Here is a 13,071-nt window from a genome sequence, read left to right on the forward strand (position 1 = left end):
TATGGAAGGAATGCAAAAATAAGAAGTCTTCTAATCTGTCCAAAACATATTAGTCATTTGCTGCGAGGCAAACACAGCACCTTGAACTGTAGCAGTAGCATGTGTATGTTCTCGTTGGGCATAAACACTGGCAGTTCTTGTACAGACTGGGAGATAAGATTTGTAAGTTCAAACAACAAACTTTCTTGTCTCTTCTAATAGATATACTAACTCATCAAAGTACCTAAGAATCTAATTTAGTAAGAGCTTTTGTAAAGTTCAATACGTGTCTCCAGTTATTAAAGCTAGGATTTAATTAAAGGAACATAATTTACTGTATGCATATTTGATTTTTATAAAAGGAAGATATCAGAATACACATCCGAGTGAAAAACACAGAAAAGGGAGAAATTCATTAGAAGAAAGACTCTAGTCTAATAATAAATCCACTTACTTCAAAAATGGTAAGAAGAGAATGACAATACATATGAGTCGAGTGTTATAGGACAAAGAGGAGGGTACCGCCTGGAGAAACCTAAATAACCAACGGCTTGAGGAGTTGTCCCAGTAGTATGTGGACGTCCATGAATCAGTGCTTAATTTGTGCTTTTTTTTTCCGGTGCTGCAGCCGTGTGTTTAAGAGGAGGGCTTTGAGAACCAGAACGTTTTTACTTACAAATTAAGCACTGCCATGAATCCCATTCACTTACCACCAATGACCTTTTCCCCAACTAAAGAAGAAAACTACATTACTGGATACACGTGCTCCCCTTGCCACACAAGAGATGAACCAATGGTTTACCAATGAACTGTTCTTCCTAATATGTCAGGGCAGAGTAACTGAAAGTTGTGGCACCAATCAACATTAACTACTGATCTGGCTGCCAGTAGAATACATTCAAGAGGTTACAAATCAGCATTCACTAGGGTTAAAAAAAGTACTTCCAAGGTCGCATCTCAGAGGCAGTCTATTCAACAAAGTAGCTTTTTCAGTATCTGCAGGAAAATGGCGTCACAAGCCAACAGTCAAGCCCTCTCAGGCCACCAACGGATCTTTATGATAATCTCCTGTCCTTCATTAACAGAATTGATATGCTTTGAGGGCAGTGTCATCTTAAGGATTTTGGGGGCTATTGGCAAATACTAATTTTGAGGACCACTGTAGAGAACAAATATGAATTTGATTAACCATTTCCTGCTAATTCAAGCCTACATGATGCCAAACGATACTAAATTACATATTACAGTTTAACAAATTCACAAAAACAGTTGAAATAGTTATTGTCCAGATCCCTAAAAATCCTTAGTTGACACTGGGTAGTGAGACAAAAGTTAAATATCAAGAAGGTTCACTTTCCCAGGCAGCTCCTTGGAAGGTTGGGGCCCACTTTGCCCATGCCTTAAAACATCTCTGTTTGAGGGTGCATCACCTCTGCCATGCAACCTAAATAACCCCTGCTGTCAGCCCCTGCCTCCACCACTTTAATGCATTTTATCCTTGCCACCAAGGATAAAAAAATACCTTCCCCACATTGGGATGTCTACAGTTCCAAGATCATCAACTTTGGCCTTCCCACTTAGCACCAAACTAATCAATATACGTCCCTCTCCATCAGTTTCATCTCTCAACTGCTAAAAAGGCTGTCAATGCACCCATCATGTAGAAACCTCCCTCACTTCCTGGCAATCTCTCCAACTATAGACCGATTTTGTGGTCCACCCTGCATTGCCAAAGCACTTAAAACTGTGGTCGGACACCAACCCTCAGCTTGTCTGGAAGGTCAGTCTCCTCAGTGACTTCTCAATCAGGCTTTAGTCGCACACAGGGGAACAGAATCTATGTTTCTAAAATCAAAGAGGAACTTCTCACCTGTTTTGTCCAAGGCATACCCTGTGCCCTTGTCATTCTGGACCACTCTGTGTAATTACCAATATAGTCAATACCATTGTCCATTAGTTATTCCTTGAAATCTTGAAATATTTAGTTGGCATCAATGGACCTGCACTATCCTAGTTCTCCTTCTTCCTCCTGAACTGCACTCATCAGGTGAAATTGGCCCATTTCTCTCCAGATGTACCAAAATCATCGGTGGAGTCCAGAAGGTTCAACTCCATCATGAATGCTAGTCAACAGTTACATGGTCCTGCTCACTAGGATCCTCGAATCCTATGAACTAGGATAGTCATAGGATATCCTATGTCTGCTGATGTTACTCATTTACATAAATCTAGACAACACGTCCAGAAGCTTCCTGAAAGTCTCACACAGCTTATATCAGTTTCATGGATAGATACAGTGGCCAGAGTCCCGGGGGACCCACCTTCAACCAATGGAAAAAGGCAAAACTCGGTGTGCTGTTTAACAGCAGGCCCTCTTTCAGTCCTCAACAAACAACATGACAAAAGCTACCTTCTGCCATGTGCGCCTACTTAGAATAGTCCTTCCTCTCCTTCACCTCACCCGGAAAATGATAGTCTTACTTCTAGTGGTGATAGCTCACATTGACTACTACAATAGTTTCTATACTGGACTCCTTAATAAATCGATGTCTGAGATTCAACATATTTATAACTATGCTGTTCATCTCCTTTTGTTTCTGAACTGGTGCAACTACATTTCTACTGCACCACTGCCCCTCCAGTGGCATCCTGTGAAGGAACAAGTCAATTTCAAATTGCTCTGCTTTATTCGCAAAGCACTGAATAGCTGATCGCCAGACTATGGGGGTCATTCTGACCCTGGCGGTCCATGACCGCCAGGGCCGGGGACCACGGAAGCACCGCCAACAGGCTGGCGGTGCTTCCAGGGCCATTCTGACCGCGGCGGTAAAGCCGCGGTCAGAAAAGGGGATCCGGCGGTTTCCCGCCGGTTTTCCCCTGGCCCAGGGAATCCTCCATCGCCGCCATGGGGATTCCGACCCCCTTCCCGCCATCCTGTTTCTGGCGGCTTTTACCGCCAGGAACAGGATGGCAGGAACGGGTGTCGTGGGGCCCCTGGGGGCCCACCATGATTTTCACTGTCTGCTTAGCAGACAGTGAAAATCGCGACGGGTGCTACTGCATCCGTCGCACCCCTGCAACACCGCCGGCTCCATTCGGAGCCGGCTTCTATGTTGCAGGGGCTTTCCCGCTGGGCCGGCGGGCGCCCTTTTGGCAGTCGCCCGCCGGCCCAGCGGGAAAGCCAGAATGGCATCCGCGGTCTTCTGACCGCGGAGCGGCCATTTGGCGGTGATCGCATGGCGGGCGGCGACCGCCGCCCGCCGCGGTCAGAATGACCGCCTATGTGTCTAACATATTCCTCCCCAATCTCCAATCCAGGAGCCTAAAATGACTTGAACCTGACATCACTAAATTCACAAAGCTACTACAAATATATCTATTCAAATATTCACATAGAAACTCTGTTACCACGACTTGTTTCTGAAACTTACACTCAACCTCACCTCCTCAATGCGTAATTGTTTTACATTCCCCTTATCTTAACCATCCACTAACAATAGTTAAGAGATCTCAGTTTAGAACTATCATCACCTGTACCGAAACCAACTGTGCTAAAGGCTATCTAGATGGTTTACAGCACACTACAAAAAACCTTTAAAACTAAAAACTAAAATAGTAAATAGAATACATTAGGGTCTGATGATCTTTGCCATTTCCCTAAAATACCATAGAATGTTGCCATTTCCTATCCCTGTCTTTCAAGCAAATTGTGTGGGTAGGGTCCACAGCATCTAGGTCAGGTGACAGTCTGTGGGAGTATATTAATGTCTAAATGATACACAAACATTAATATTACAAAAATCAACATAAACGTAGTTGTGTAATCATTCTGCAGTCTTTTCATTGAGTGCTCTGCAAACAATTCATTCTCAGTCTTCCCATCTCACTACCCAATATTGAAACCACAAACTCTACTTGTTTGTCAGTTTTGCCTACTCTCACCTTACTAATTTTAATCTGTCTAAAAGGTTGGAACCACAGCACTCAATAGAAGTCCAGTTTTAATATCTTTGCAAGAAAAGACATCCACAGACATCGCTCCATACAGAGGACCTTAGGTGATCTGAACAGTTACTCTGATGTTGGGATACCATTAGAATAATTTTGCTGCTTTAAAACTTGCTCCCTTGAAAAAGTCACATGACGTGATGAAACACGTGTTGGCTGTTGATGTACGCAATTGTTATATGGAGCTATGTCTCATGACGTCACATGAAAGCATGGCAACAGTCAATTAAAAGATTCAACCAGACTTGAATCCTTGTGATTTCTTTTCTAGCAAACATATTAGAACTGGGCTTTTATTGAGTGCTGTGGTTCCACCCTTTTGGAGTGTATCAGTTGTATTCTATTGAGTACACGGTTTATGCCTTGGGGTGGTAGGATATAGGTAATCATTCTGCACCACCCCTATTGTGTTTGTTTGAATACAACTATCATATTATCCATGTTACTGTACGACACGCACAGGATGTGCTGTCGATGTGACCCCTACTACCCTTCTTTTTGTTGTATATTGTAATTTTAATCTGTGTCTGTCTCACATATCAACATTTAGTCACTGTCTTTGTTACTACGATATCTGTTGGGGTACCCTTTAATTTTGGAAGTACTTTCACCTGTGAAGTATATGTTTATGTTGCACCTGCCCATGTGAAAATTATGTGTAAATATGATAGTTATGCTGTCTCTAAAATGGTCTCTGAATCTCAGCGTCTGGATACCCTCACAGGTGACAAGCTTTGCACTCTAAAAATCCATGTTACATCACATTACATCTCCCTATTGCTTCGAGGAATTGTCATATCTGTGTCATATGTGACCTAAATTAATTCAATTGACACATATTTTAGAATTACTTTTCATTCCACAAAGGCACTTTGGTTTGTCACCAACATCATTGTTTTGGTAAATGGCTTGGTTTTCCTGGCTGAGTTCCACAGCTTTAGACACATTTACACGAGGCCCGGTGTGATTATAGAATGAAAGCAACATAACATTACCCACACCCTACCAGACTTGTATCGGTTGCATCAGGCCTGCATCTCATAGGAAAAAACAGGCACTGACACACAAGCTTATACAACAAAAAATATTAGTGCCTAAGCTGGTTAATGTCGCATTAGGAGCCGTGAGATATCCATCCAGGCTGAAAATTGAGAAGTGAAAAAAGGAGAAAAACAGATATCAGACCTCATTCTTCTTGTAAACAACATCCCTTTTCATAGCTGATTTACACCATCACCCCTCCATACATCTACAGGAACCAAAGACTTAGCTCATCACAAAAACACACTATAAGGCATTTTTCAGCTCTTGCAGCCTATAGTCCACCATGGAAGTCTCTCCTATCCCATTCCTTAAAGTTAAACATGGTCTGTAATCATACGCCATGCATTTGCTGGGTCTTTGTGCCCTGCTATTATGTACATCACTCTGTATCATATGTGCTAGGAACCTATTTGATATAGGGTGCACGAAATTCACATATTTTGATTTGGCGTAATTATGCAAAATTTCAGCAAAATTATCTGTTCTGCTTAATTATGCAAAATACACGTCTGTCATTTTGTGCTATATTTTAGTACAAAATGCACACTGATAACTTTTTGAAGCAAGAACACATTTCACACATGAGAAAGCACAAAAAAGCACAAAAAAACAAAACGTCCCTCATATTGTGTTGTTTCCATACGTTAGTGGTAAATTTGTACTACGAATGATGCATTCACTGCTAATCTTTATTTTAAAAAATTGCTGTAATCATGCAAAGTGACATAACTGCATAGTTTCAGGAATTTCGTATAACAAGCATAACGTGAAAGTCTTGAAATGACACAGATTACATCAGTGTAATTAAATTTCATTCAGGCTTAATTTTATATGCATTGGATTACATATATAAATACATACATATAACATCCAAAACACATATTTAACACAAAGGTAATGTCCAATGATTAAACAAACAAAAAATATTTTAGGCTTCTACATTTTCTTAGAACCCCAGGTCACCACATCATTTCCGAAGCATTCCAGGAGTTCTGCACCCTAAATGTATGGGCACTGAAAGTGATACTAGTGTAAATCCTCATATATAATTAAATGATCGTTGCAGCTGGCATTGATACGTCTAAAGATGTAACGTGAGTTCAGGTTTTTGCGAACATTTCCCATGTTTTGTGCTATAACTACTTTTTTTTTGGCAAATCTCTTTATTGATTTTATCCATTTAACAGAGCTCCAGTTTTTACCGCACAGTTTTGCAGTAGCATTGCCACCAGTCAGACACATATCACGGTCTTACAATTTGCATGTACAAATTCCATGTGGATGGACCAATAAAATGCTTTCAGCGCCATAGAGTGATAATAACAAGATTGACACACATAGGCGCCATGAGGTGACCAGAAACCAAGAATGCACCGGATAATCCTGATAGGCAAGAGGTGGTATCCTACGCATCAGAATCCCTCTCCAGCAAAGCTAGAGTCGGCTCAACTCTAATATAAATGAGGCCCTACATGCAAGCAGATCTTAATACTTATACAGGAGCAACAATGGTGAGAGAAAAAAGATTGCATAATACAAACAGAACTGGTAACAAAACGTTGGAGCCCATCCACAACCCCCCATGCCTCCAGAGGCCAGGGGACCCAAAGCATAATAGCATTCCCACAGCCACACTCGCGGTAGAACAATACATGAACATCAGTTAAATAAGGAACATGCTGGAGCAGCAGAAACTTAGAGGAGAGAACATACAAGTAGATGACCTGGCAATAGACGCGTGTCACAGTGCAGCTAAGCGGGCGCTGGCTCGTTGTTGGGTGCCATTGGATCACCATTGATTATGACTTGATCCTCCCCCCGCAACTGAGTCAACATCTCATCCCAACTAGTCGAAAGGGGATACGTTCGCAGGCCCATAGCATCTTCACGTTGCAGTGCAGCCCCTCTGCCTCCGCCCATACCATAAAGGAGCGCCTCAAAGCTAGTACTGATGGGGGCTCGGTGGCCTTCCATCTTTTAGTAATGAGATGCTTAGCTGTCAAAAGACCCAAGTCCAGGAATCTTTAGACGCTTTATGCTAAGACCTAAGAGGCAGGAGCCACCATCCAACAGCAGTGGGCGCGATGTAAACTTGGATAGGGATGCTGTAACTCCATGCCAATAAGCGTTTAAGGAGGGACAAGCCCAGAACATGAGGATGAAGTCTGCCCCAATTTCCCTGCAGCGAGGGCAAGCGGAGTCCATTTGATTAAAATACCTGTTAATAAGGGCTGGTGTGAGGTAAGCTCTGTGGAGTATGTAAAATTGAATGAGATGGAATCTGGCATTACAGGGGACATTATTATGGCTGGACAGTGCCCCCGACCAAGTAGCCTCAGTGAAGGGTCCCTCTAGATCACCCTCCCAAGTGGTTTGCAAGGCAGTGAGCGTCCCCGCTGTAAGTGCTCTAAGGGCATCGGTGAACCATCGAATCAAATGTCTACCTTGTGCCATAACTTGTAAGTATTGCACTAACAGGTGCATATGGGGCTCAGAGGACATATCTCTCCATCCGTGTGATAGTGCCCACAGCAACAAATTGTACAAAATAAATTGTCCCGGTGGCAGTCCAGTCTCCTGCTTTGGGGAATTCCTTAGATAACGAATGCAAGAGCTCATCAGAGTTCCTCTGCATCTCTCTCTTCACCTCCTGCCAAGGAATCGACTGCTGACCGCGCTGGAAGCCTGCAAAACTGCAACAAAGTAGCAAAGACGACTACTGCAACACTGTAACGCTGATCCTGCCGCCTTCTCGACTGTTTTCCTGGTGGTGCACGCTGTGGGGGTAGTCTGCCTCCTCTCTGCACTAGAAGCTCCAAAGAAATCTCCTGTGGGTCGACGGAATCTTCCCCCTGCAACCGCAGGCACCAAAGAACTGCATCACCGGTCCTCTGGGTCTCCTCTCAGCATGACGAGCGAGGTCCCTTGAACTCAGCAACTCTGTCCAAGTGACTGCCACAGTCCAGTGACTCTTCAGTCCAAGTTTGGTGGAGGTAAGTCCTTGCCTCCCCACGCTAGACTGCATTGCTGGGAACCGTGTGTTTTGCAGCTACTCTGGCTCCTGTGCACTCACCAAGGATTTCCTTCGTGCACAGCCAAGCCTGGGTCCCCGGCACTCTAACCTGCATTGCACGACCTCCTGAGTTGTCCTCCGGCGGCGTGGGACTCTCTTGTGCAACTTCGGGTGAGCACCGATTCACTCCATTTTGTAGTGCCTGTTCTGGCACTTCTTCGGGTGCTGCTTGCTTCTGAGTGGGCTCCATCTCTTGCTGGGCGCCCCCTCTGTCTCCTCACGCAATTGGCGACAACCTGGTCCCTCCTGGGTCACAGCAGCATCCAAAAACCCTAACCGCAACCCTTGCAGCTAGCAAGGCTTGTTTGTAGTCTTTCTGCAGGGAAAATACTTCTGTACGACTCTTCACGACATGGGACATCCATTCTCCAAAGGGGAAGTTTCTAGCCCTTGTCGTTCATGCAGAATCCTCAGCTTCTACCATCCAGTGGCAGCTTCTTTGCATCGACAGCTGGCATTTCCTGGGCATCTGCCCACTCCCGACTTGATCGTGACTTTTGGACTTGGTCCCCTTGTTCCACAGGTACCCTCGTCTGGAAATCCATCGTTGTTGCATTGCTGGTGTTGGTCTTTCCTGCAGAATTCCCCTATCACGACTTCTGTGCTCTTTGGGGAACTTAGGTGCACTTTGCACCCACTTTTCAGGGTCTTGGGGTGGGCTATTTTTCTAACCCTCACTGTTTTCTTACAGTCCCAGCGACCCTCTACAAGGTCACATAGGTTTGGGGTCTATTCGTGGTTCGCATTCCACTTCTAGAGTATATGGTTTGTGTTGCCCCTATCCCTATGTGCCCCCATTGCATTCTATTGTGACTATACATTGTTTGCACTGTTTTCTATTGCTATTACTGCATATTTTGGTATTGTGTACATATATCTTGTGTATATTTGCTATCCTCATACTGAGGGTACTCACTGAGATACTTTGGCATATTGTCATAAAAATAAAGTACCTTTATTTTTAGTATATCTGTGTATTGTGTTTTCTTATGATATTGTGCATATGACACTAGTGGTACTGTAGGAGCTTCACTCGTCTCCTAGTTCAGCCTAAGCTGCTCTGCTAAGCTACCTTTTCTATCAGCCTAAGCTGCTAGACACCCCTATACACTAATAAGGGATACCTGGGCCTGGTGCAAGGTGTAAGTACCCCTTGGTACTCACTACAAGCCAGTCCAGCCTCCTACATTGGTTGTGCAGCGGTGGGATAAGTACTTTGCAACTACTTACCACTTTTGTCATTGTACTTTTCATAAGAGAAAAATATACAAAACAAGTTCAGTGTATGTACACCTAACCAAAAAGTTTTGCTTTCTTCTCTCACTTCTTTTCTAAAGTGCTGAAAAGTACCTCTAAAACTTTCAAAAAGTTCTTTAAAAGTTTTTAAAGTTTTTTTTCTGTCCTTTAAAAAGTTCTGAAAACTTTTTCTTTCTTTTTCTGTCCTTTAAACCTTTTCTATTATGTCTGGTACAGGTCAAACTCTGGATCTGTCCAAGACTGCTTATGATCACCTTAGCTGGAAGACAGCAAGGAGTCTCTGTGTAGAAAGAGGTTTAGGGGTAGGGAAGAATCCCTCTAGAGAACTATTAGTTAACATGCTAGTTGAACAAGACAAGACTTTTGTTGGCACTTCTGGTGAGAAATTAGCTGATGGTTCCCACTCTGATTCTGGGGCACCCCTAGCAAAAGAGTTGGGAGGGAATCTTTCCAACCTGCCCCTTAGCAGGCCACCTAGCATAGCTGGTACTGATGTGAATTCGCATCACAGTAAGAGTGTTGCTTCACATCACAGTAATAGTGTTGTTTCTCATCACAGTAGAAGTGTCACTTCTGTAGGCCAGAATGTTAGTGTGCCATCTGTTAGGGCCAGGTCTCCTTCTGTTCATTCTCACCATTCCTCTGTTTCAAGACATGCCCTACCCACCCACCTTGATGACAGAGTGTTAGAAAGGGAGCTCAATAGATTGAGAGTGGAACAATCCAGGCTGAAGCTCAAGAAGCAACAGCTGGATTTAGATAGGCAGTCCTTGGAAATAGAAAGAGAAAGACAGAAATTGGGTTTAGAAACCCATGGTGGCAGCAGCAGTATTCCAAATAGTCATCCTGCAAAAGAGCATGATTCTAGGAATCTGCACAAGATAGTTCCCCCTTACAAGGAGGGGGATGACATTAACAAGTGGTTTGCTGCACTTGAGAGGGCCTGTGTTGTACAGGAGGTCCCTCAAAGGCAGTGGGCTGCTATCCTATGGCTATCTTTTAGTGGAAAGGGTAGGGATAGGCTCCTTACTGTAAAAGAAAGTGAGGCCAATCATTTCAAAGTTCTTAAGAATGCACTCCTAGATGGTTATGGCTTAACCACTGAACAGTACAGGATGAAGTTCAGAGAAACCAAAAAGGAGTCTTCACAAGACTGGGTAGACTTTGTTGACCATTCAGTGAAGGCCTTGGAGGGGTGGTTACTTGGCAGTAAAGTTGCTGACTATGAAAGCCTGTATAACTTAATCCTGAGAGAGCATATTCTTAATAATTGTGTGTCTGATTTGTTACACCAGTACCTGGTGGACTCTGATCTGACCTCTCCCCAAGAATTGGGAAAGAAGGCAGACAAATGGGTCAGAACAAGTGTGAACAGAAAAGTTCATACAGGGGGTGACAAAGATGGCAAGAAGAAGGATGGTAAGTCTTCTGACAAGGGTGGGGACAAATCTAAAAATGAGTCTTCATCAGGCCCACAAAAACACTCTGGTGGGGGTGGTGGGCCCAAATCCTCTTCAAATCAAAACAAAGAAAAGAAACCATGGTGCTATTTATGTAAAATAAAAGGCCATTGGACAACAGATCCCAGTAGTCCAAAGAAAAGCACCAAGCCTCCTACCACTACAACCCCTGCTGCTACACCTAGTGCCCCTAGTAATAGCAGTGGTGGTGGGAGCAAACCTACTAATAGCCAATCCAAGGGAGTAGCTGGGCTCACTTTTGGTAACTTAGTTGGGGTTGGTCTTGTTAGGGAGACCACAGAGGCTGTGTTAGTCTCTGAGGGGGCTATTGATTTAGCCACCTTAGTTGCTTGTCCCCTTAACATGGATAAGTACAAGCAACTACCCCTAATAAATGGTGTTGAGGTTCAGGCCTACAGGGATACAGGTGCCAGTGTTACCATGGTAATAGAGAAACTGGTCCACCCTGAACAACACCTACTTGGTCACCAGTACCAAGTAACCGATGCTCATAACAACACACTTAGCCACCCCATGGCTGTTGTAAATCTCAACTGGGGGGGGGGGGTTACTGGTCCAAAGAAAGTTGTGGTTGCCTCAGATTTACCTGTAGACTGTCTACTAGGAAATGATTTAGAGACATCAGCTTGGTCAGATGTGGAGTTGGAGGCTCATGCAGCAATGCTGGGCATTCCAGGGCATATTTTTGCTTTAACCAGGGCTCAGGCCAAAAAGCAAAAAGGACAGGGTGAATTGGATCCTGGAAGAATGGACCAAGTGCTCCCTAAAGCTAGGGTTAGTAAAGGTAAATCACTACCTACTATCCCTCCCTCTACAGTGGATTCTACTTCTGAGGAAGAAGAATTTCCACCCTGTGCAGAACCTACACCAGAGGAGCTGGAAGCAGACACTGCTGAGCTTTTGGGTGAAGGGGGGCCTGCCAGGGAGGAGCTGAGTGTGGCACAGCATACCTGTCCCACACTAGAGGGTCTAAGGCAGCAAGCTGTCATACAAGCAAATGGGGATGTCAGTGACTCTCACAGAGTTTACTGGGAGGACAACCTCTTGTACACTGAAGCAAGGGATCCAAAACCTGGAGCTGCCAGGAGATTGGTGATTCCTCAGGAGGACAGAAAGTTCCTCCTAACTCTAGCCCACGACATTCCCTTAGCTGGACATTTGGGGCAAATGAAAACTTGGGACAGGCTTGTCCCCTTGTTTCATTGGCCTACAATGTCAGAGGACACAAAGGAATTTTGTAAGTCCTGTGAAACCTGTCAAGCCAGTGGCAAGACAGGTGGCACTCCAAAGGCACCCCTTATCCCACTGCCTGTGGTTGGGGTTCCCTTTGAAAGGGTAGGGGTTGACATAGTTGGCCCCCTTGACCCTCCTACTGCTTCAGGCAATAGGTTTATCTTGGTGGTAGTGGACCATGCCACCAGATATCCTGAAGCAATCCCTCTAAGGACCACTACAGCTCCTGCAGTGGCAAAGGCCCTCCTGGGAATCTTTTCCAGGGTGGGCTTCCCAAAAGAGGTGGTATCAGACAGGGGAAGCAATTTCATGTCTGCTTACTTAAAGGCCATGTGGAAGGAATGTGGTGTGACATACAAGTTCACCACACCCTATTATCCACAAACAAATGGACTGGTGGAGAAATTTAACAAAACTGTCAAAGGCATGATTATGGGACTCCCTGAAAAACTCTGCAGGAGATGGGATATCCTGTTACCTTGCCTCCTTTTTGCTTACAGGGAGGTACCCCAAAAAGGAGTGGGCTTCAGCCCCTTTGAACTCCTATTTGGACACCCTGTGAGAGGTCCTCTAACACTTGTTAAGGAGGGCTGGGAACAACCTTTAAAAGCTCCAAAGCAAGACATAGTGGACTATGTACTTGGCCTCAGATCTAGGATGGCTGAGTACATGAAAAAGGCCAGTAAAAACCTTCAGGCCAGCCAAGAGCTCCAAAAGCAATGGCATAACCAGAAGGCTGTTTTGGTTCAGTACCAACCAGGGCAGAAAGTGTGGGTCTTGGAGCCTGTGGCCCCAAGAGCACTCCAAGACAAATGGAATGGACCCCACATAATTGTTGAAAAGAAGGGAGAAGTCACCTACTTAGTTGACTTAGGCACTGCCAGGAGTCCCCTTAGGGTGCTCCATGTCAATCGCCTGAAACCCTACTATGACAAGGCTGATCTCACCCTGCTCATGGCAACAGATGAGGGACAGGAAGAAGAGAGTGACCCTCTC

General features: G+C 44.5%; 1 protein-coding gene across 1 annotated transcript in view; it reads right to left on the reverse strand.

The window, feature by feature from the left end:
- LOC138283501 (complement component C6-like) overlaps window positions 1–13,071 on the reverse strand; it is a 662,914-nt gene that overhangs the window by 44,873 nt on the left and 604,970 nt on the right. The window lies entirely within an intron of this gene.

Source organism: Pleurodeles waltl, chromosome 1_1 (assembly GCF_031143425.1).
Source record: "Pleurodeles waltl isolate 20211129_DDA chromosome 1_1, aPleWal1.hap1.20221129, whole genome shotgun sequence".
In the NCBI taxonomy this organism is placed as follows: domain Eukaryota; kingdom Metazoa; phylum Chordata; class Amphibia; order Caudata; family Salamandridae; genus Pleurodeles; species Pleurodeles waltl.